Source organism: Neomonachus schauinslandi, chromosome 7 (assembly GCF_002201575.2).
Source record: "Neomonachus schauinslandi chromosome 7, ASM220157v2, whole genome shotgun sequence".
NCBI classification, from domain to species: Eukaryota; Metazoa; Chordata; class Mammalia; order Carnivora; family Phocidae; genus Neomonachus; species Neomonachus schauinslandi.
The window spans coordinates 1674033-1699628 of NC_058409.1; positions in this window are offsets into that span (position 1 = coordinate 1674033).

Below are 25596 nucleotides of genomic sequence, written 5' to 3' on the forward strand. Positions count from 1 at the left end.
ACAGGCAGTCATGGCCCATGAAGAAATGTTCTGGATACTGCTCTTGATTGCATATCCCCCCCCAAAAAAATTAGAGAATACCTGCTTTCTGATACCAAAAATCCCATCCTAATGCTAAACTAATATTTCAGGTAATAAATTATGTCACAGTGAATTTGATTATCTCTGGATGAATAAAGAAGAACATAACAAAACAAACAAATAAGTAATCTAGTTTCTAAACCCTCAAATTTAAGTGTCAGGTCACAAACAAAACAAGTGTATTTTTTTTTTCTTCTTGATGAAATAATTGACCTTGACCAGACAACCTCAATTATCTGACAAACATGCAGAGCCATGAGTATGTAGATGAAATTATTTTTTCTGTTCAGGTTTTCTTGTCCCCAACTTAAAAAGCTAAAGACCTCTTATGCACCATTTATAATTTTTTGTTACTATTATTCTCTAATTCTTCCACAAAAGAAAACAAATTCCCCATTTTTTTTTTTTTTTTTTTTTTACCTTTGGCTTTTCTAGCACACACAAGTAGAACAATGATGATTGTAGCAACGGCCAGGAGAAACAGGATAATGACCAACCCCACTGTCCAAGGACAGTCCTTAGGGAACAAGGCATCTGAAAAATAGAGATTGTCTCACTTAGTATCCAGGTTGGCATCAATGACTTGGCTGCTGGGAACAAATCCAAAATGTTTTCTTTTAGGAGACATTGCTAGGAATGGCAAAAATTCTCTCACCTAGCTCTCCTTGCAATTCTACAGAATTCAGGAATGCTAAAGATGCTCTGTTTCCTTTCTTGTTCCTAATGTATCAAGATTCAGAAGGTTTATTTTATAAATCATCACATGTTTTAATATGCAAGAAACATACAAATAATGCATCAGACATCCATGTATCCACAATTAAGATTTAACAAACATTAATACTACTATATTTGTGACAGATAATTATCTCATAATAAAAAATCTACAAATACAAATTTATTTTCATCCTTTCTCTTCTTTCTCCTACAGTTCCCCAAACTGACGTTTCCATGCATCCTTTCTATCTGGTTATTTTCTACAAAAACATATATGTGAGCTTGACAATATGCCAATGAGTGAGAGGCCTGTGGGGCTTCTCTAAAGATTAAAGGAGAAATTGTGACATCTTGGATAATAAGACAAATGGGATTCATGTTCTAGATTCTAGAGACAGAGATTTATTTCAATTCAAAATTTCTTATGAGATATCTGTCAGCTAGCAATTTAAAGCAGCAAAATTGACTATCATTTTGATATTTTTCTATTTTAATGTTGTTCCAAAAGAGGCACCAAGGACACTCTTATTCAAGGACTACCATCATTTAAGATCTCAACAAGATGTCTGTGTAGTTTTTAATTGATGAATTCAAATATATAAGTATAAAAAAACTTTAATATATTTTATCTCTTACATTCAGATTTTCAAGAGTCTTGTAATATTGCCCCAACTCATGATTTCCTCTTATATAATTCAACTTATTTTTTCACAATAAAAGCCTAAGTAAGAGACTGTTCATTTCACCTTTTCTAACTTTGTTTTACTAAGATAATTGGAAAAAACAAACAAACAAAGATCCTCTATTCTGGTTTCCATGTTTGTTTCATTCACATTTCCAACCTCAATTCCTCTTTCTAATTATCTTAAACCATTGTGACTTCCCAAATTAAAATATTACACAGATGACACTTTTCTTGTTGATAAAAGGTCATACAAATTTTTATCCCTTGTAGAAAAATAGAGCTCAGCATTTTTCTAAGTAATGGGGACATAAAATAAATAAGATATAGTGTCCTCCAGAGTTTATTATTCTATCTGAGGAAATAGTGAAACATATAATCACAACAATGTATGCATAAAGAGGGCACTTAACAGAATGGGTTGAAGACCACATCCTGGGAGGATTAGGTTAGTATTGAGGGGCCAGTAAGAAACTCTTAGTGACAGGAAAATGAAACAAATGTGTCAGTAACAGTCTACAAGGGGTATTGCATGGTTGAATATGTTCAGAAAATTAATGTGGGGTAGGAGGCATTGGAAACAAGGAAGAGAGGGATGAAAGGTCAAGGGATAAAGAGTGTTGTTGAAAGGCTGTAATACTTCAAATAAAGACAGTTGCATAGACGGGAAGCTGGAGGATATCATTTGGGCAAACTATTTATTTGAAAGATCACTTTGGGTAGGCATAAAGAGTAGACTGGAATGTCTGAGCTGTTCTCTGCCTGTGATATTAATTATTTTCGTTAATACTAATAACAATTTCATGAGGTAGACCCTAATATTACCCATGTGTAACAGATGGGAACTGAGCACAGGGAGCTCAGTACTTAACCAAGATCATGAAGCTGGGAAATGGCCCTACCAGGATTCAAATTCGATTGGACAGATGGGAGAAAACACCAAGTTGTGAAAAGTGGCTTTCCCCAGGCAGTGGATCAGGAGAAGTTTAGGAGGAACTTTGAAAGATTCCTCAAATTCCTCAGTTCCTCATTTTTATAAAGTATAACAGTGACATTTCTATCACAAAAAGAAATACAAAACAAGACCAAATATGAATTTTTACAAGTTCTCCACATTAAGAGTTACAAATGGATAAACTAGAACATTCTTCTAGGTCTGTCAGTCATAGGTCTTTGTCAGTAAGATCTTCTCAAATAGCAGTGATATCTCAAGATACAAACTTTGGAGGGAACTGACCTGCCACGGAAACATGCACTTCCTTCTCCACATTGAGTATTAGGTTCCTTACAACACAGGACACATTTGCTGTTGAACTTTTGTCCACTGTGAGAGATGATTCCACACGAAACAGTCCATTTTCTCCTATTGTCTTTGTCTCAGAGGCTGGCATCAAGTGCAGTCCTTGATGGTCCCTCCATCGCAGCTCAGGCTCTGGATACCACCTGGTGGATGTGCAGGTCAACTTAATTTCCTGCCTATTTCCATGCTCAATGTGAACATGAGGAGCCATACCTGAGCCTAGAATAGCCAAAGAGAGACAGAGAAATTACACTTCTCCAAGAGTTTTGTTGCCATTTTACATTTTAATTAGTTTCTTAGGAACCTCAGTTTTCTTATTCATAAAAGTGGAGGTTAGAAAAACAACTAGTCACAAAGAATTTTGTAGAAAACAAATCAGCTGTATCAACATTTAAGAAGTATCCATATGCCAGCATGTCTGTATTGGTTTATTTTTCCTCTCTCGCCTTTGAAACATAACTGATTATTTTATTTGATAATTCATAAATTTGTGTAGAAGAACACTCTATCAATTTATTTGCAGCCTCTAAAGTAAAAGGTACACATCAGTTAGTGGTTATCTGTGACAAATTGTTAGTCATTCTCCAAATATCTTTAATCCCTAATTCTAAAGAAGTACTTTTTTTTTTAAAGATTTTATTTATTTATTTGAGACAGAGAGAGACAAAGAACACAAGCAGGAGGAGGGGCAGAGGGAGTGGTACAAGCAGATTTCCCACTGAGCTGGGAACTTGATGTAGGGCTCCTTCCCAGGACACTGAGATCATGACTTGAGCCAGACACTTAAACACCTGAGCCATCCAGGTGCCCCAAAATGTTATTTTAAGTAAGAACTTTTATAATTTTGGGAATGATACCAACATCAATGTGCTCCAAATAACTAGGTATGGGTGACTACTGAGCACCTGAATATTGTTAGGAACTGAAATTCATATTTTAATCAATTAAATTTATTTCAACTAAGTTTAAATTTCAATGTAACATGTGGCTAGTAGCTACCATTTTGGATGGTACAATGGGGAACTTTGGGGAACAATATAAGTTTTAACTGTGGATATGTCAGCCCAGGCTAAGAGTGCTTGTTCCAATCCCCCTTACAATTAGGAGTGACTTTGATATGCTCGTGGAAGTGTTTGAAATGAAAATGATGTGCATGCCTTCCAAAATATTTCCTTCAAAGGAAGGAGGTACACCTTTTCCTTCACTCTTTCTCTCTTCTCAAGGGCTGGAGCACACAGAGTGTCTGTGAGTCATCTTCAAAAGTGGATTATGTGGATATAGCAAAACATCAAGATAAGAAATGTGTGAACCTGACAGTGTCTAGCCATTCTTTCAGTTCTGTGCTCCCTTCTGCCTTTAACTCAGAGAAAAGAAGCTCTGGTTTAAGCAACTGTCTTTGGAAGTTCAGTGAATAGTATGCAGCATTCCACACAGTGTTATGTACAGTAACTAATACAATCTATAGCAACAACAACAAAAAGATCAAATTACAGGGATCAAATTATCCTTGTTTTGGTTTGAATTATATCTTCTGAAAAGATATGTTCAAGTCCTAACCTTCAATATCTGTGCCCTTATTTGGATACCATTTTGTACATGTAATTAGTAAAGTGGAAAATATACTGGATTAGGGTGGGTCCTAATCCAAAGGGAATGTGGTCTATATGAACAGAAAGAAATTTGGACACAGAGACACAGGAAAGTGACCCTGTGAAGATGGAGGTAGAGAATGGAAAGATCTCAGCACAAGCCAAGGCATGCCGGGGCTATCAGAAGCTGGAAGAAGCAAGGAAGCACTCCCCTCAGATGTTTCCCTGGGACCATAATCTTGATGACAAATTGATTGTGGACTCTGGCCTCCAGAACTGTGAGAAGATACATTTCTGTTGTTTTTAGGCCAGCCCATTTGTAGTAATTTGTTAAGGCAGTCCTTCTATTAGGTTGGTGAAGGAAAATTATCTAATGTCATCTGATGTTGCATGGATGGCCAGACCCTGACAAACATGAGAGGAGGTAGTAAATAGCATGCTGCACCAGTGATGACCTCGTTGGCACAGTGGTGCCCCCCAGTGCTGGTACTGATAAATGGTATTTTCAAAATACAATAGCTTTGAGAATCAGTAGAGCGTGATGGTTATGAGGATAAGCTCTAGAGTCAAAGGTTATATTTGTACTGGCTGGCATCAGTGACCCAGTGTAACTAATGGCCCAATCACTCTGTGCCTCTATCCCCCTTTCGTAAAACAAGGATAAAAAGTGTCTCAGGTCATATGATTGGTATAACGATTGCTTCATATAAACTGCTTACTGGGCTGAAATAAATAAATAAATAAATAAATAAATAAATATTATTCATCTTAAAGAGTTAATCAATAAAGAATACAAAGAAAAGATGTTTTTGTTTTTGTTTTTGTTTTTGGCTGGGATCTTTCAATATGAAAGGCCATCCCATTGCATTTCATGTATTCAGGCTACCTTCTAAGAGTTGAAGGGAAATGGTATTATGGGTGGGTATTTTCTAAAAACAAAATTATATTTATCAGCTTTTTGTAGAAACACGATAAATATTTCATTAGTATCTGATTTTCTGGAGGAAGAGGAGTGATGTTGTACTTCAAATTATGCCATCCTATTTACCTTATTAAATGTGTGGGCTAAGGGAAAACAAACCTCTGGATACACCATCAATTAATAATAGGAGTGGGAATTAGGAGTGGGGTGTATGGATAATTTCAGAGATTTAAAACATGTATTCCAAGTGTGGTGTTAGCTATTAATGACCTAATTTGCATTATCAAGTCAAAACTGAGGGGTCAAAGTGGGGAAAAGATTGCCAGCAGGAGAAGAAACCAGGTCATGATGGTTGTCCTATTACTGTGGGTTTCAAACTGGCATACTTGAGGCCTGGTTGGTTTCTGACAGAGCACAGGCTGACCTGAATACATTCTTTATCCATTTAAGTGTCTTGGATTTTCCTTGTCCTATGGCCAGGGCAGGGAGAGAAAATCTATAGTGTCCATCCTTATGAGACTATCTGATTATGCCACCTAGTATCAGGCCTTCAATTTTATTTCTTATCTCTTAGAAAATATTTTGGTGTGTTTGCAGGCTATACTTGTGGTTGCCCTAATAGCTATTAATTGATGGATTTGCTTACCTGCATCTTGTGAGTGTCAAATTACTTAGATAGTAGAGGGCAATTGATTTTAAGTAGAATTTAATGTTGGTGTTTACTGAGGTTCCGGGTTTCGCAGAAATTATATTACCCACACTCTCCTGGATATTTAAATAGCACAGGGAAAGAGTTGGTTTTGTTTTGACTAAAGGTATTGAAGAATCTTTTCTTTAGGAGACAGTGTACAACTGTGGGGCTGTCTGCAGAGACTGCATCTTTATCAGAAACTGGTTACTCATCCTGGGGCAAATATCACTCTTCCAGAAGGGAGAAATGGATTAAAGAAATTCATGCCAGAAATAACAGTAATTTTTTAAGATTTTATTTATTTATTGGAGAAAGAGAGAAGAGAGAGCGACAGAGAGCACAATTGGGGAGGAGTGGAAGAAGCAGGCTCCCCACTGAGCAAGGACTCTGATGCAGGACTCCATCCCAGGACCCTGGGATCATAACCTGAGCCTAAGGCAGACACTTAACTGACTGAGCCACCCAGGCACCCCAGAAATTACAGTAACTAAGGGATTCAGAAGAAAACCTAAGGTTTCCAGCTAGAGAACATCATGGACTCTGGAAGAGTCTGGAAGAGATGAAAACTTCTAATGCCACACATTGACACTACTTTTCATTGGGTATAGGTGTTGGACACAAGTGAATCCAACCCAGGAAGAACAACACAAGGTCATAAATAATTCACCTGGAGGAGGTGAGAGCATTAAATCAGCATAGCACTTTATATTCCTGATTTATAATGACTAAGGTTAGTAGGTACAAAATGAGATAGCTCCCACATAATAAAAAAATTGTAGCAAAAAACAGCCCACTTGGAAAACATTTAAAGTACAACCCCCTATATTTAGGGAGCACAGAAGTCTTTTTTTAAAAAACCATCTGGATTATTCAGAACATATTTGTGATCACTTATTATGTCAATATTTATATACAAGTTTATGTTTTTTAAGCCAGAGGGAGATACAGTTTCCTAAGAATTTGAAAATACATCTCTTCTCATTAATTTGGAATGCATCCCATGAGTGCACTGTGAATGGTTGCATCTGCAAGTATTGTACTTAGTTGGAATATAAAGTCCAGATGTTTCTTTTGCCCACAGGGAACATGAAAGCATGAACCAAATTTCTTTGGATATTGTGGGAACTTATGGGTGTAGTAAAAAGGTGGGTTGAATTCATGGCTATTGATGTAATATATGTCCACAGTGCAAATTAAGAAGATCACCATAGGCTTTATCTTCATTTTATTTAAAAAAAATTGTCCTTGGATAACCAATACAACTTCCCTTGAATTTATGATTTGGAAAAATCAAGGATGTATCAGATAACCTTATCTACAAGATATAGGGATTATAAAGTATATTCTAGAAGTGTATCAATGAACCATTGTTGGAGCTGATAAACTCATGCAGAAAATCAATGTCAGAGTTTAGTGGCAATAGCTTCAAGATTGGAAATGCATTCTTCTAAGGAGAATGGGGTAAAATAGAAGGATAGTGGAAAGTTGTTTTCTATTTAGTGATAGGATAACTGTACAAAGAACAAGTAAGTCTGAGATAAAATTGAGATGACCCTGAAAAAATGACATGTTGTTCATTGAAGAAGCAACAGTAGCAACTGGCTCTCAAATTCAAAGCCCTTGATAAGAGCTTACCCAAGGTTTAGGAAATGTCTGTAGAACTTCTAGAAGTGGATGTCCAACACTTGGATTGCTTCAGAAGTTACCACAGTAGAGTGAATGATCCTTGCTCTAAAGGTAAATCTCAGTGAATGGATGAACATAATTTCTCATTCATCCCTGTTAGTGCCTGGTTAAATGCCTCCAGTGGGAGTGACATTCGCTTGTGTGAGGAACTCCAGTATACTTTCCTAAAGATGCAGATTTTCTGGGACATCTGGGTGGTTCACTTGGATAAGCATCTGCCTTCAGCTCAGGTCATGATCCCAGGGTCCTAGGATCCAACCCTGCCTTGGGCTCCCTGTTCAGGGGGAAACCTGCTTCTCCCTCTCCTCCCCCATTTGTGCTGTCACTATCTCTGTCTCTCTCTCTCAAATAAATAAATAAATAAAATTTAAAGAAAGATGCAGATTTCTCTAAACCCAGGAAGGAATCTCAGAAAGAGGTAACTATTCTCTCCTTGACTCAGCAGAAATACTATTAGGGGATGTATGGATCAAAGTGTCTGGCAACAAAAACTTTGACTCAAAAAAGTGTTTAAATCTTGCAAGCAAGTCTCTTCGCGGTAGCCCCCTTTATTTTATGAAGAATTATATAGTACCCACCATTTATTATATAAATGTGGATAAAGGATTACTTAGAGAATATGCAGAATTGTCACTAAACAGGAGGCAGGAACATTTGCAAACAGGTTAGGGAGTCCTGGAGGAGAAGATTTTCCTGCCTTTGGGAGGAAGGTCAATATTATTGGCTCCATCTGATGGACTGGGTTAGTTTCTCTTAATATACATTATAAGGAGGTGATACAGAAACTCATCATCTGAACTCAGGCTAAGGCCTTACAATGTTTATAGAGAAAATGCTGATTAAGTCTCAGTGTATGGTTGAATTAGAATCCTAACCTTTCATTCTGGCAGTATAGTTTGTTTGTTTGTTTTTGTTGTTTTGTTTTGTTTGTGGAAAATATCTGAGAGGGAGTGAGATTTAAGGGGACAGATTATGCAGGGATCTGAACAAACAAGGATGTCATACTGAGAGTCAGCAACATTGCATGTGACTGGACTGTTGCCAGAGTGGGCAGCAGCAAGGTGCAGAAAACGTAGCCTGGTAGCAGGCTGGTGAGGTTCTTGCTGCCTCTGTTTAGTTCCTTCTGTGTTTCTGAATAGAGACTAAGATACATTCCTGGGACTCTTCTGAGATAGTACCTACTATAACCCCTGTTCTTTCTTTCCTTCAAAATAATGATGTTGGCAGAAAAAAGATGCAAATGTATTTTTATTACAGCCAAAGAATGTTGGGATGGATTGATTAATCGGTTTTACATATTTAACTTTCTAGGCATTACATCATAGTATTTGTATAGATTTAGCCACCTCTACCCATATACACAGATACTTCAGACTGTTGATGTAAACATAATAAAATTTGTGTAGGCGTTTTCACTGCAGAGACTCACCTGTGACCAGCACTTGGAATGTTGCCTCATTGTAGTATGTGGAGCTTTCAAAGAAACATGCATACTCCCCTCCATCTGAAGGTTGGATGGAATGGATCCTTAGGGCAACATGCCCTCTGGTAATATTCTCCTTCAGGAACTCTGTCCTCCCTTGGTACTCTGGCCTCTGCTCTTCCATATCATCCTGGGAAGTACTATAATGGTGCAGCAGGCCAAAAGGATCATTCCGGTACCATCTCACTTCCATGTTCTGAGCATCCATTGATGGGCTGAGCTGGCAGGACAACACAGCCTCTTCCCCAACCAAGGCAATGACTGGTGCTCTTGGTCCTATCACATGGAATTGCCCTAGAAGTAATTTTGAAAACAATGGAGTCATCACTGAGACTGTGACAGGCATGATTGTGACCATCTGATCAGTAAACAAGTAGACCACGCTAACTAACTTAGTGAGCTGTGGCCATTTAACGAACAGAACTAAAATAAGGACACACAAATACACTGTTAGTGTAAGAGATAGTAGAGGACATGATGCCAATGTGCAACAGTCACATGATCCCAACAAAAATTTGATTGGGTTTTCCCTTTGTCTACGATTGGAATTCAAATTATATAAATCTCATTCTTTTTGCCTTATATGCATATATATTATATATTATTTTATAACAATATATATTATGTAAGTATTTGATATATAATATATAGTTATAGTATTTTATAATTAGTTATAATATAATTAAATATTTATATAATATATATTGTTATAAAATACTACCATTTAACAGATGGGGATATTGAGTCAGTCAATGATTAATTATTGGGTCAGTGATTAATGAACTGAGTGGTAAATTCCTTCTAAATACTTAATGATGAAGACACAAACTAAGAATTCTAATAGCAACAACAAATATTTCCTTGCTTTAGAACATATATTACCTAATATTATATAACTTATAATGAAATATAATCTGAAACTTTCAAAAATGAAGTTTTTGTGTTAAAAATACAGCACTATTTACATATTTTCCCATTTTAGAAAATACGTGTAAGATCCTGTATAGAACATAAATTTCCTAGAGTATCACAATAGTATAGGCATAATGAGCATATATTTATTTGTATAAATACAAATCTTTAAAAAACCAAATTTTGCCTGGTTTAAATCCTTTAAAGGGCTACATAATCTTTTGTTCTAGTATTGACATTCAGATTTTTCTTTCTTAAGGATCTAGGGCTTTCAGTTTGAAATGGGAACATCAAAAATGATAGCACTCCTGTCTCTGTCACTGTGTATGTTTAACCTAGACACACATGGTCCAAGTGTCCATCTCAGGAAATTTCTATTTTTTTCTTTTGGATATAAGCAATGAACTGAAACAGGTCCCCAGTTACTAGATTAATTTAAAATGATATACAGCAAGAAGTACTGTCAAATTCTTTTACTTAAGGACAAGTTTTCTACTGTATATTTTGAGACATGCATGTAATGGATTGAACCAGTTTGGCTGGAACAGTGGGTGAGATTTCTTTCTCTCTTGCAGTCTCACTGACTGAGTGTTACATGATCAGTTTCATTAGCAGATTGCTTACAGTGGGTATCGCAGTCTTGTTTGGTGCTTATTATTCATAAACAATTCATTTCTTTTTTATTGAAGAATAACTGGCATATCATATTGTATTAATTTCAGATGTACACCATAGTGATACACTAAGAAATTTTCACCAAAATGTCTAGTTACCTTCACCATACAATGTTGTTAAAATATTATTGACTATATTTCCTATGTTGTATATTACATCCCCATGTTTTATTTTATAACTGGAAGATGGTATCTCTTAATCCCCTTAATTTCTCATCCATACACTCATTCTCTGACTGATGGCAAACAATCAGTTTGTTCTCTGTATCTATGATTCTGTTTCTGGGGCATTTGTTCATTTGTTTTGTTTTTAGGTTCCACATAAAAGTGAAATTATATGGTATTGGTGTTTTTCTGTCTCACTTATATCTTTTAACACAATAAGTCCATTCATGTTTTCACATACAACAAGATTTTAGTCTTTTTTATGACTATTATTCCTGTGTGTGTGTGTGTGTGTGTGTGTGTGTGTGTGTGTGTGTGTAACTTCTTTCTTTATCTATTTACCTATTCACAGATTAGGTTTTTTCCATATCCTGGCAAATGTAAAAAAAAAATGCTGCAATTAATTTGGAAAGCATATGTCTTTTCAAATTAGTGTTTTTGTTTTTCTAATACTTAGAAATAGACCACTGAATCATATGGTACTTCATTTTTTTTTTTCAGAAACATCCATACTATTTTCTTTAGTATATGAAGCAATTTGCATTTCTACCTACAGTGCATAAGGCTTTCCTTTACTCCACATCCTCACCAACACTGGTTATTCTTTGTCTTTTTAATACTAGCTATTCTGACACGTGTGAGGGAGTATGTCATGATGGTTTTGATTTGCATTTCCTTGATAGTGAAACTTAGAATCTTTTCATATGCTGTAGACCATCTGTATGACTTCTTTGGAAAAATGTCTATCTAGGTCCTCTGCACATTTTTTATTCCTATTTTTTCCTATGAATTTGACTAGCATGAGTTTTTCTTATATTTGTATGTATTTGGATCCATTATTGGATATATCATTTAATAATATCTTCTTCAATTCAGTAGGCTGCCTCTTTGTTGTGTTGGTTGTTTCCTTTTCTGTGCAAAACCTTTTTAATATAGTGTGGTCTTATTGATTGATTGATTGATTGATTGATTGATTGATTTATATTATGTTCATGTAGCCAACATATAGTACAGCATTAGTTTTTGATGTAGTGTTCAATGATTCATTAGTTGCGTATAACACCCAGTGCTATTTATTTATTTATTTTTGTTTTGTTATCCTAGGTTGAGTAGAGGTATCCAAAAATGCGATTAAGAATGCTATCAAGGGGGGAGGGAGGCAGGATGGTGGAAGACTAGGGGACCACCCTTCATCTGGTCCTTCAAATTTAGCTGGATATCTATCAAACCATTCTGAACACCTACAAGTTTAGCCTGAGATGTAAACAAATATATGTGGAACTCTACAAGCAGAAAAAAATGACTGCTTTTTGCAATGTAGGAGGTGGGGTGTCATGAATCTGCAGGAAGATATTGGAAGATAAATGGAGAGTGGAGGGAGCCTCCATAAGCTGGCTACTGGAAAGTGATATAACAACTGGAGAGCAAAATTGGAACCCTTAGAAATATGCTCCAGTGAGAGATATCCCTTTCTGAAAGGGGCACAGGGGATGGAAAAGGCAGAATTCTAGATGGGTCACTGTGGTCTCAGGATCCCGGGAGACACAGAAAGTACCGTGGTGCCTGAACTGATAGAGTGCCCAAACAGTGGATCAGGGAAACTGGTTATGGTCAGGGATCCCAGGAAGGATTCTCAGCTTGGGTTGCCATAAACCACAAGCGAGGCTGGTAGGGAGATTGTTCTTTGCCTGAGCACCTGGCAAATGACTAGAATGTGCAGGCCAGGTAGCATCCCCTTGTAGGGACAAAATGGCTGTGCCCAAGACTGGGCAAAAGTTCTCAGGGTGTCAGTGGCCCTGGAAAGGACAGTAAAGGTGACACCCAGCCATGACCTGGGAGCTGCAGAGTGGGTTGTGCATGTGAGCCCACAAACCTTCACAGTCCTGAAGACACAAAGCACAGAGACATTCGTAGGTCCCTGGGAATCCCCCCAGGAGAATTGCAGCTAGCCTGACCCGTGGGTTTCTGGGGAGCTTGGTGGTGCACCCAGAAGTGGAGACAGTTTGACCCATAGAGTTTATTGAAGAGGGGGGACCCAGATCTTGCAGCCCTGGGCTGGAGATCCAGTCATGACCATTTTGGTTCTAACTCTCTGAAGAGGCACAGAAAGGCACCAGGGAAAAAAAGCCACACAAAGGGCCAGCATACATTAAGCTCATCTCCCTGACAAGGGGTGAGACAATCCTCCCAGGCAAAGATACCTGAAAAACAGCACAACAGCCCCCCTACCCCTACCCCAGAAGACAGACTGGAAGAACAGGTGAATGACAAGCTTATGGATCCCAGGAGATTGTAACACTCCAGCACCAGGAGAAAATAATATATTGAGCTACAGGTGTTCCCTCATGACTCATTTATCCTTCAGTTTAAAATTTTCCATTATTTTCTTTATCTTTTTCCCATTTCAATTAGATTTTTATTTTACCAGCTTATGTTTTTAGGTCAATTTTTAACTTTTATTTTTTTCACATCTATATTTTAAAGATGTGTGATTCAGTCTAATCCTTTTTTCTCTCTATTCAATTTTATTTATATATAAATATAAATGTTGCTTTCTTTGCAATTTTGGGATGTAGTGTCTTCTAACAAAAAGACCAAAACTCAATCAAGAACAAGCAGGCCACCCTGCTTTGTCCACCCTGTGAGCTTATAGTCTCTCTTCCCCCGACTTTTTCTTTTTCATGTATAGTTTTGTTGCATTTGGGCTTTGTGTGCTTTTTTATGGCTTCCAACGACTTTGGATTTTTTCTAGGGTGTATTTTGCTTGAGTCGTGGTTAATATTTTGGATTGGGTTCATTGGCTTACCCATCCTTCCATGGGCAGAATAACTGGAAGGAGGAACTCACAACAAAGAAAGGAACCAGAGACAATGTTCCCAGCCACAGAGCTAATTGATATGGATATAAGCAAGATGTCAGAGAGAATTCAGGATAGCAATTATAAAGTTAATAGCTAGGCTTGAAAAAAGCATAGATGACAATACAGAATTGCTAAGGGCAGAAATGAGATCTAATCAAGCCAAACTTAAAAATGTTATGAATGAAATGTAGTCTAAATTGGATGCTCTAACAGCTAGGGCCAATGAGGCAGAAGAGAGAATAAGTGTCCTAGAAGACAGGCTGATGGAAAGGAAGTTGAGGAAAAGAGAGAAATTCAACTACTAGCCTGTGAAGAAAGGCTTCGAGAATTTAATGAGGCCTTGAAATGAACCAATGTCTGAATTATCAGGATCCCAGACAGGGTGGAAAGAGAGAGGGCTAGAAGATATATTTGAGCAAATCACCCCTTAAAACTTCCCTGATCTGGGGAAGGAAACAAGCATTCATGTCCAAGAGGCAAAGAGGACCACTCGCAAAATAAAAAAATAAAAAAATAAATAGATCACACTCTGACATATAATAGTGAAGCTTGCAAATCTTAGAGACAAAAAAACTATCCTGAGAGTAGCTAGGGAGAGGAGGTTCCTTACATATGGAGGGAGGAATATCAGAATAACGTCAGACCTATCCACAGAAACCTGGCCAGCCAGAAAGGGTTGGCATGATATATTCAGGGTAATAAATGAGAAGAACATGCAGCCAAGAATCCTTTATCCAGCAAGGCTGTAATTCAAAATGGATGGAAAGATAAAGAGCTTCCAGGACCAGCAGAAACTAAAAGAATATGCGACCACTAAGCTGGCCCTGCAAGAAATCTTAAGGGGGGTTCTATAAAAGGAGAAAGACCCCAAGAGTGCTATAGAACAGAAATTTACAGAGACAGTCTATAGAAACAAGGACTTCACAGGTAACATAATGACAATAAAATCATATCATTCAATAATCACTCTCAATGTGAATGCCTAAATACTCCCATGAAATGGCACAGGGTTGCAGATTAGATAAAAAGAAAGGACCTATCCATATGCTGTCTACAAGAGACTCATTCTAAAGTGAAGGGATGGAGATCCAACTTCCATGCCGGCGGGCCTCAAAAGAAAGCTGGGTAGAAATTTTTATATCAGATAAATTAGATTTTAAGCTAAAGACTGTAGTTAGAGATAGAGAAGGGCACTATATCATTCTTAAAGGGTGTATCCAGCAAGAGGATCAAAAAATTTTAAATATCTATGCCCCCAACATGGGTGCAGCCAACTACATAAGCCAACTGTTAACCAAAATAAAGAGATATACTGATAGTAATACGCTAATAGTAGGAAAACTCAACACTCCACTCTCAGCAATAGGCAGATCATCTAAGCAGAAAATCAACAAAGAAACAAGAGCTTTGAATGACACACTGGACCGATGGATCTCATATTCAGAACATTCCACCCTAAAACAAAAGGATACTCATACCTCTCAAGCACACATGGAACTTTCTCCAGAATAGGCCACATACTGGATCACAAATGAGGTCTCAACTGATACCAAAAGACTGAGATGATTCCCTGCATATTCTAAGACTGTAATGCTTTGAAACTGGAACTCAATCACAAGAAAAAGTTTGAAAAAGTTCAAAAACTTGGACACTAAAGACCATCCTGTTCAAGAATGTTTGGGTCAACTGGGAAATCAAAGAAGAACTTAAACAATTCATGGAAGCCAATGCAAATGAAAACACATTGGTCGAAAACCTATGGGATACTGCAAAGGCAGTCCTAAGGGGGAAATACATAGCCATCCAAGCCTCACTCAAAAAAATAGAAAAATCCCGGATACACAAACTATCTTTATACCTTAAAGAAATGGAGTAAGAACAACAAATAAAACCTAAGCCACACATGACAAGGAAAATAATTAAGATTAGAACAGAGATCAATGAATTAGAATCCAGAAATACAGTAGAACAAATTAACAAAACTAGAAGCTGGTTCTTTGAAAGAATTAGTAAGATCACTAAACCACTGGCCAGACTTATCCATAACAAAAGAGAAAGGACCCAAATTAATAAAATTATGAAGGAAATGGGAGAGATCACTACTAATAACACCAAAGAAATAGAAACAATTACCAGAAATTATTATCAACAACTGTATGCCAATAAATTAAGCAAACTGGAATAAATGGATGCATTCCTGGAAACCTATAAACTACCAAGACAGAAACAGGAAGAAATTAACAACCTGAATAGACAAATAACCAGTAACAAGATTGAAGCACTGATCAAAAACCTCCCCCAAAAAAGAGGAGTCCCGGACCTGATGGATTCCCTGGGGAATTCGATCAAATAGTCAAAGAAGAAATAATATGTATTCTCCTGAAGCTGTTTCAAAAAACAGAAACAGAAGGAAACCTCCCAGACTCATTCCATGAGGTCAGCATTATCTTGATCCCAAAACCAGGCAAAGACCCCATCAAAAAGGAGAATTTCAGGCCAATACCCCTAATGAACATGGATGCCAAAATGCTCAACAAGATCCTAACTAATAGGATCCCACAGTACATTAAAGGATTGTCCATCACAACCAAGTGGGATTTATCTCTGGGATACAGTGCGGTTCAACATTTGCAAATCAATCAATGTGATAGAACACATTAATAAGAGGAGAGAGAAGAACCATATGGTCCTCTCAATTAATGCAGAAAAGGCATTTGACAAAATAGAGCATCCTTTCCTGATTAAAACTCTTCAGAGTGTAGGAATAGAGGGAACATTCCTCAATTTCATAAAATCCATCTATGAAAAGCCCACAGTGAATATCATTTTCAATGGGGAAAAGCTGAGAGCCTTTCCCTTAAGATCAGGAACATGTCAAGGATGCCCATTCTCACCACTATTTTTCAACATAGTACTAGAAGTCCTAGCAACAGAAATTAGACAACAACAACAACAAACAACAAAAATAAAAAGGTTTTCAAATTGGCCAAGAAAATGTCAAACTCTCTCTTCACAGATGACATGATTTTTTTATGTGGAAAATCCAAAAGACTCCACCCCCAAATTACCAGAACTCAAACACCAATTCAGTAATGTGGCAGGATACAAAATCAATGCACAGAAATAAGTTGCTTTCCTATACACAAATGCTGTAACTGTAGAAGAGAAATTAGGGAATTGATTCCATTTACAATAGCACCAAAAATCATAAGATACCTTGGAATTAAACTAACCAAAGAGGTAAAGGATGTATACTCTAGGAACTATAGAACACTCATGAAAGAAATTGAAGAAGACACAAAAAGATGGGAAAAACATTCCATGCTCACGGTTCAGAAGAATAAATGCTGTTAAAATGTCTATGCAGCTCAGACCAATCTATACTTTCAACACCAACCCAATCAAAATACCAACAGCATTTTCAAAGTGCTGGAACAAACAATCCTAAAATTTGTATGGAAAAGACCCCGAATCGCCAAGGAAATATTGAAAAAGAAAAACAAAGCTGGGGACATCATGTTGCCTGATTTGAAGCTATATTACAAAGCTGTGATCACCAAGACAGCATGGTACTGTCACAAAAACAGACATATAGACCAATGAAACAGAATAGAGAGCACAGATATGGACCCTCAACTCTATGGTCAAATAATCTTTGACAAAGCAGGAAAAAATATGCAATGGAAAAAAAAAATGGTGCTGGGAAAATTGGACAGCTATATAGAGAAGAATGAAACTCGACCATTCCCTAACACCATACACAAAGATAAACTCAAAATGGATGAAAAACCTCAATATGAGACAGGAATCTATCAAAATCCTAGAGGAGAACATAGGCAGTAACCTCTTCGACATCGGCCAGAGCAAATTCTTTCAAGATATATACAGGCAAGGGAAACAAGCAAAAATGAAGTTTTGGGACTCCATCAAGATAAAAAGCATCTGCATGGCGAAGGAAACAGTCAACAAACTAAACTGCAACCTATGGAATGGAGAAGATATTCGCAAATAACACATCAGATAAAGGGCTAGTATCCAAAATCTATAAATAACTTATCAAACTATAAACTACAAACACACACACACACAAAAACAAAAATTTGAGTCAAGAAATGGGCAGAAGACATGAACTGACATTTCTGACATTTCTCCAAAGAAGACAGACAAATGGGCAAAAACATGGAAAAATGCTCACATCAGGGAAATACAAATTAAAACCAATATGAGATACTGCCTCACACCAGTCAGAATGGCAAAAATTAACAGACAGGAAACAACAAGTGTTGGTGAGGATGTGGAAAAAGGGGAACCCTCTTACCCTATTGGTGGGAAAGCAAACTGTTGCAGCCACTGTGGAAAAATAGTATTGAACTTCCTCAAGAAGTTAAAAATAGAGTCACCCTACAACCCAGCAACTGCATTATTAGGTATGTATACAAAGGATACAATACCATGATTTGAAGGGACACATGCTCTCCAATGTTTATAGCAGCAATGTCAATGATAGCCGAACTATGTAAAGAGCCCAGCTGTCCATTGACAGATGAATGGATAAAGGTTATGTTATATATACAAAATGGAATATTACTTAACCATCAAAAGAATGAAAATTGCCATTTGCAATGGTGTGGATGGAACTAGAGGGTAGTACACTAAGCAAAATAAGTCAGTCAGAAAAAGACAAATACCATATGCTTTCTCTCATATGTGGAATTTAAGAAACAAAACAGATGAACATAGGGGAAAGGAAGGAAAAATAAAATAAGATAAAAACAGAGAAGCAAACCATAAGAGACTCTTAACTGTAGGGAACAAACTGAGGGTTGCTAGAGGGGAGGCAGGTGGGGGGATGGGGTGAGTGGATGATGGGCATTAAGGAGGGCACTTGATATAATGAGCACTGGGATTTTTTTTTAAGATTTTATTTATTTATTTGACAGAGAGAGACACAGCGACAGAGGGAACACAAGCAGGGGTAGTGGGAGAGGGAGAAGCAGGCTTCCCACTGAGCAGGGAGCCCGATGCAGGGCTCGATTCCAGGACCCTGGGGTCATGACCTGAGTCAAAGGCAGCTGCTTAACAACTGAGCCATCCAGGCGCCCTGAGCATTGGGTGTTATATTCAACTGATGAATCAATAAATTCTACCCCTGAAACTAATAATACACTCTATGTTAGCTAAACTGAATTTAAATAAAGAATTAAAAAAACAATAAAAAATTAAAACAGCATAACAGGAAGAAAGCTATTGAGGGCACAGATATGTTGATTAACTGGATTGTGCTGATTGTTGATTGTTAAACAGGTATTTTCATTTGTATTGTATATTTTTATACTTCAATTTTTCCTGCTAACTCCACATGTCCACAAAAGGCTTGGGAGCCCTTTGCCCATGTGACTACATGCACCACAGTGATAAGGCTGGACTTTGTCACGGTTTCCCTTCTTGCCCTCCTCAGATGAAGACCTAGCGATATTTAAATGCAGAAATTTATTTGTGCCTTTATTTATGAGTCCCACCTTCAACCCAATAAACATACTTGCCCATAAGCCTTCTCCCTCTTTATGCTCCCAAACTGCTTAGCTGACCCCCCTCTCTTGGCACTTCCTCTTCCTTTATCCTTGTAACCACCTGTATGGAATATGACAGTTTCTCTAGAACATGTGAGAAAAATAAACTGTTTTCCTGAGTGACACTTGTATCCCCCTTGTTGTGGATGCACCTCATTGATCATATTATGCAAGAAAACAAAACACCAAGTGTCCAAAATCAAAACTGTAAATATTAAATATGTGCATTTTTGTATATCAAATATCCCTCAATACAGCTAATTTTAAAAAGAAAACTTTCAAGATATAATATGTCTTTTTAACTTTGTCACAAATTATTTATTTATTTATTTATTTAGTAAAATTTACTTTCTAATGTACTAATTGCTTTCCTGTATCTTAATAGATGATGTTTCTGAGGAAGTGGACTGAGATACAATTTTAGATTTTAATATTATCTCCTTTCTTTGTTGGCAAATTATGTATATTTATCTCACTGTTCAATAGAATCTTTCATTAAAATCAATATGAATATTCAGTATCAAAATGTGTTGATGTTTCAGTCTTTACTTTTGCAATTAAATAGAATATTTCATACTTCTTTCAACTAACCTGTTGTTTGGCAAGTGCATGTCTTCTCAGTTGGACCAATTTCTTTACATTGTTTTGGAAATATAACATTTCCATGTTATATTTGTTGAAGTGATATTCAATCTCAGTTCAAATGCACTCATGTGGACACAGGGCATTTATTAAAGCCAAAAATATTAAATACCCTGCCAAGGGCCATGCAGATGGATGGGTGCAATATGGACATGGGATCTCAAAGTTTCTGACTCTAAGTTCTGACAGCAGTGGGCAGAGAGCATTCCCCAGAGAAGCAAATTGACTTTTCTTTTTTAGGCTCAGCTTAGAAAATGTGTTTCCATCAACTGGACTGAATAAATAACAGAGTGTTTTGAGATGCTCCTCTTATATTACAGTTTACAAATCACCTTTGGATAATTATATGATTTTATCCTAAATGGCATAGAAAAAGAAAGGTACACAGGAAGACACAGAGGGAAAATAAAGAAAGACTGAAAGGAGAACAATTCTGAGGTCCGCAGGTCCAGGTAATAGGTAAAGAGCAGAGCCCTGGCAATGCGCTAAGGAACAAAATGACTTCTGAGCTAAGTTCCAGGGTAAAGAAAAACCCAGCTGTCCCTCCATCTTACTCACCTGCACCTGGCCAGGGAAGCAGAACCAAGAGAAGGGTCCTGAGGTTCACACATAAAGACTGCATCCCAGCTGGTGGTCCCAGGGCTGGAAGGTCAGACCTCTGTCCTCCCATGAGCTCTCATGGGTCCCAGTCCTGAGGTCTGGTTCACTTATATTCACACAGTTTCTAAAACACTGTGAACATGATTCCCAAACAGAAAACTGGCTTGTTAGGCCACTCACATATGGGAAAGTGAAAGCAGGAAGTGGACTCTGAACAAACTGACTCATGCTTTTATACATTAAAGGGCCCAATAAGGAAGAATGTTAAAGCAGGGTTATCAATCACAGGATGAAACAAGCACCTTACAGAATGAAGAAAACTTTGATCCTATCAAGTTTAGTATCAAGATTAGTTTTCTGAATTAGAATTGAAAACCACACTTTTACTCTTGCAAGGCAAATGAAATTAGCGACTATCAAAATTTCTTATTTGGTAAAAAGCAAACATGAATAGTGTCACATAATGCAGACAGAAACTCCTGTGCAGAAGTAGAGGTTGGAAAGATTGCCTAGACCTCCAATCCCAAGGGAGAGTGTTTCAGTGATGTGTTTTAGTAGAGGGAGTCTTTTCCTTCTTTGATCCTACATTTAGGGAGCAAATATGTAAACATCTGTGCTGCATATTTTAGCTATAGTATATAAACAAACACCACAAATCAATAGTAAAAATGAAAAAAAAAATAAACTAGTTATAAAAATGGACCAAACGGATAAACAGTCATGATTTATGGTTACTCTGTTAGTCATAGAGTATACATAGGTATATAAATACTTATATGAAAATATGTACAACGTCCTTAGCCATAAAGAAAATATGAAATAAAAACATGATGAAATATCACTAAACATCTGTTGTATAAAATTTTTTTTTTCCTAAGCAACAATGCCAATACTGGGAAAGACACAGGTAAACTGGATCAATTATACATTGCTAATGAGAATGGAAAATGGCACAGACACTCTGAAAAAAAAAAAAAAGTTTTGTATTTTCTAATGAAAGTAAATATCCAAATGCACATGACAGTAAAATCACAATTGTTGGCAATATTCAAAGTGTATATTCACAATATACGCAAGTGTTCATAAAACCTTAAGTTGTAATAGTCAAAATTTTGAAGTAATCCAGATGTCCTCCAGTGGGTGAGAAGTTAAACCATGTGTCCTCCAGTGGGTGAGAAGTTAAACCTTGGCACATCTCTAATATGGTATACTGCTCATCAATAAAAAAGAAACTGTTGGTACACAAATCAACTTGTATGGATCTCAGTGGAATTACACCATGAAAAAAGCAATGACAAAGATTACATACTGCACGAATCTATTCATAATATGTTCTTTAAAGTTCAAAATTACAATAGATAAGTGGTCCACAGCGGTTAGGGACTGGGAATTGGGTCAAGATGAGGGGTGGAAGAAAATGTGACTAAAAAGGGGTAATGAAAGAGATCTTTGTGGTGGTTTTACATTCCTATCTCTCGGTTGAGGTTATTACCCACATTTATGTATGGAATGCAATTGCATAAACTACCCCCACACACAAAAACACACACTCAATGAGCACATTTAAAAGTAGTAACATCTGAACAATTTCTGTTGATTGTATTCAATTCAATTTCCCGGTTGTGACATTATGCTGGGGTTATACAAAATATTACCAATGAAAAAAACTGGGAAAGGAACTTTTCTGTACCAAATACACTACTTTTCACAAGTCTATAATCATTTCAAACTAAAACAAAAAATGAAAATGAAAATGTAAAATAGGGACACTTGGGTGGCTCAGTTAAGTGTCTGCCTTCAGCTCAGTTCATGATCTTGAGGTCCTGGGATTGAAACCTGGGTCATGCTCCCTGCTTACTGGGGAGTCTGCTTCTTCTTCTCCCTCTGCCCTTCTCCCCCTACTCGTGCTCTTCCTCACTTATTCTCTCTCTCTCAAATAAATAAATCAAATCTTAAAAAAATGTAAAATTAAGAAAGTTGAAGTCAGAAAAATCAGTGATATTAACTGATCATAGGTTGATTTTATATGTAGAAAAGAATTGTTACAGTATTAGATAGAGTGTAATGTATGGTGTGAAATAATGGATTATTTTTTTAAATTGATTTAAAATAGTAAGAACAAAATAGAAGTTATCAATAAAATAAGAAAACATACAAATGGCAAACAGACACATGAAAAAATGCTCCACATCATTTGTTATCCCAGAGATACAATTCTAAACCAAAATGAGACATTACCTTGCACCAATCAGAATGGCTATAATTAACAAGATAGGAAACAACAAATGTTGGCTGGGATATGGAGAAAAGGGAACCCTCTTACACTGTTGGTGGGAATGCAAGTTGGCACAGCCACTCTGGAAAACAGTATGGAGGTTCCTTAAGATGGTAAAAATAGAGCTACCCTATAATCCGGCAATTGTACTACTGGGTATTTACCCCAAAGATACAGGTATAGTGAAAAGAAGGGCCACATGCACCTCAATGTTCATAGCAGCAATGTCCGCAATAGCCAAACTGTGGAAAGAACCAAATACCCTTCAACAGAGGAATGGATAAAGAAGATGTAGTCCATATATGCAAGGAATATTACTCAGCCATCAGAAAGGATGAATACCCAACATTTGCATTAACATGGATGGAACTGGAGGAGAATATGCTAAGTGAAATAAGTCAAGCAGAGAAAGACAATTGTATGGTTTTACTTATTTGTTCAACATAAGGAATAGCATGGAAGACATTAGAAGGAAGGGAAAAATGAAGGGGGGGAATCAGAGGGGGAGATGAACCATGAGAGACTATGGACCCCGAGAAACAAACTGAGGGCTGTAGAGGGAAGGAGGTGGCGAGATGGGTTAACCCAGTGATGGGTATTAAGGAGAGCACATATTTCATGGAGCACTGGGTGTTATACACAAACAGTGAACCATGGAACACTACCTCAAAAACTAAAGATGTACTGTATGGTGACTAACATAACATAATAAAAAATATTAAAATTAAATCACTTATATCTTTAAAAAATAAAGTTACAATAGCCAAGAAAATAAAATAAAAAGAATGGCTATAATTAACAAGACAGGAAACAACAAATGTTGGCAAAGATGTGGAGAAAATGGAACCCTCTTACACTGTTGGTGGGAATGAAAGTTGGTATAGCCACTCTGGAAAACAGTATGGAGGTTCCTCAGGATGTTAAATATAGAGCTACCTTATGACCCAGCAATTGCATTACTGGGTCTTTACCCCAACATACAGATGTAGTGAAAAGAAGGGGCACCTGCACCCCAATGTTCATAGCAGCAATGTCCACAATAGTCTAACTGTGGAAGGAGTTGAGATGTACTTCAACAATTGAATGGATAAAGAAGATGTGCTTCATATATACAACAGAATATTACTCAGCATTGACATGGATGGAACTGGAGGGGATTATGCTAAAGTGAAATAAGTCAATCAGAGAAAGTCAATTATCATATGGTTTCACTCATATGTGGAATATAAGAAACAGTGCAGAGGACTGCAAGGTAAAGGAGGGAAAACTGAATGGGAAGAAATCAGAGAGAGAGAGACAAACCATGAGAGACTCTTAACTATTGGAAACAAAATGAAGGGGGAGGTCAGTAGGGGGGATGGGGTAGTTGGGTGATGGGCATTAAGGAGGGCAGGTTGATGTGATGAGCACTGAGTTTTATAAGCAACTGATGAATTGTTGAACACTGCATCTGAAACTAATGATGTACAACGTGTGTTGGCTAATTGAATTTAAATTAAATTATCATCATTCCTTATTCCTGTTAGTAGTCCATGATGTAATGTATGGTGATTAACATAATATAATAAAATAATATTTTAAAAAATTGGTTACTAATGAATTATGTAGCCATACTGGTAAATTGAAATAAATTAAATATTTCATGGTGGGCAATGATCACCAAGGATATGCCATACCCGCCCAGCTTGAGTTTCATGTATGAATTTACCCATTTCCTACACATCGTCCTGGGCAACCTAATTAGGACTTTGAAGTACATGAGTCCACAGAAGGTGTATTTGGATGACTAGGATGGGAGATTAGGATAATATCAAAGCATTTGAGGAAATATTCATGTAGATCATGGAAGGAAATTTTCCTCAGTGGGTCATTGTTCAACATGAATATTATCAACAAAGTATTTTAAATAAGGAATGGCTTGTCTGGGTCTGATACTTTAGCAGAGCAATAGAGTGCAAGAAGGGGACTCAGGTGTTCAGGGTCTCCATCTCTGCTCTGCCAGCATGATGCTCATTGATCTATAAATACGGATAGATCTTAGATTCCTCATCTGTAAAGTGAAGGATTTGGTCCAGATAAGTAATTCAGTGAAACATTAATTCAGTGCCTTCTATGATCTATAACTTTTACTGCTGTAAAAAATTGATACGATTTCTCCCGTTGAGGGGCTTTTCTTCCTCCTCAACAATTCTGTGACAAGCATATGGACTTTTAGTTTACTGTTTTTTTTTTTCACTGTCTGGATAGAAAAGACTATATTCAAATTCTTTTCTAGTATAATACTCATCAGTTTCTATGTGGTGGATGCTAACTGCAGAAAATGGGTGACCCAGGCAATGTCATGGAAACTTCCAGTCAAGTGATATAACTGGAGCGTCAGACAATGTGAGAAACAGATCCCCCTTGTGGTAAGAAAGTTCTGTCTGCCCTCACACTCTCCTCACAACCCCCATGTTTACACGTGAAATTTCCTGGTGGGTCTATACAGGGAAGGAGGAGAAGTCTGGTACCACGAAGGGGTCAGAGTCTATAGTAAAGGAGTAAGTCTGAATTGAGTCATTTCCTATTACCCATTGTTTAAAAATGAGAGGTTTCTGTGCTTTGAATTATCTATGATAAACTAATTCCATGTTCAGATAGTTTATTTTTCTTTATTTTATACAGTGGCTACACACATTTCTTTATTTGCCATTAAACCTGCTCCACCATGGGAATTAAGTTACTCATGATCTTAGCACCTGCAGATA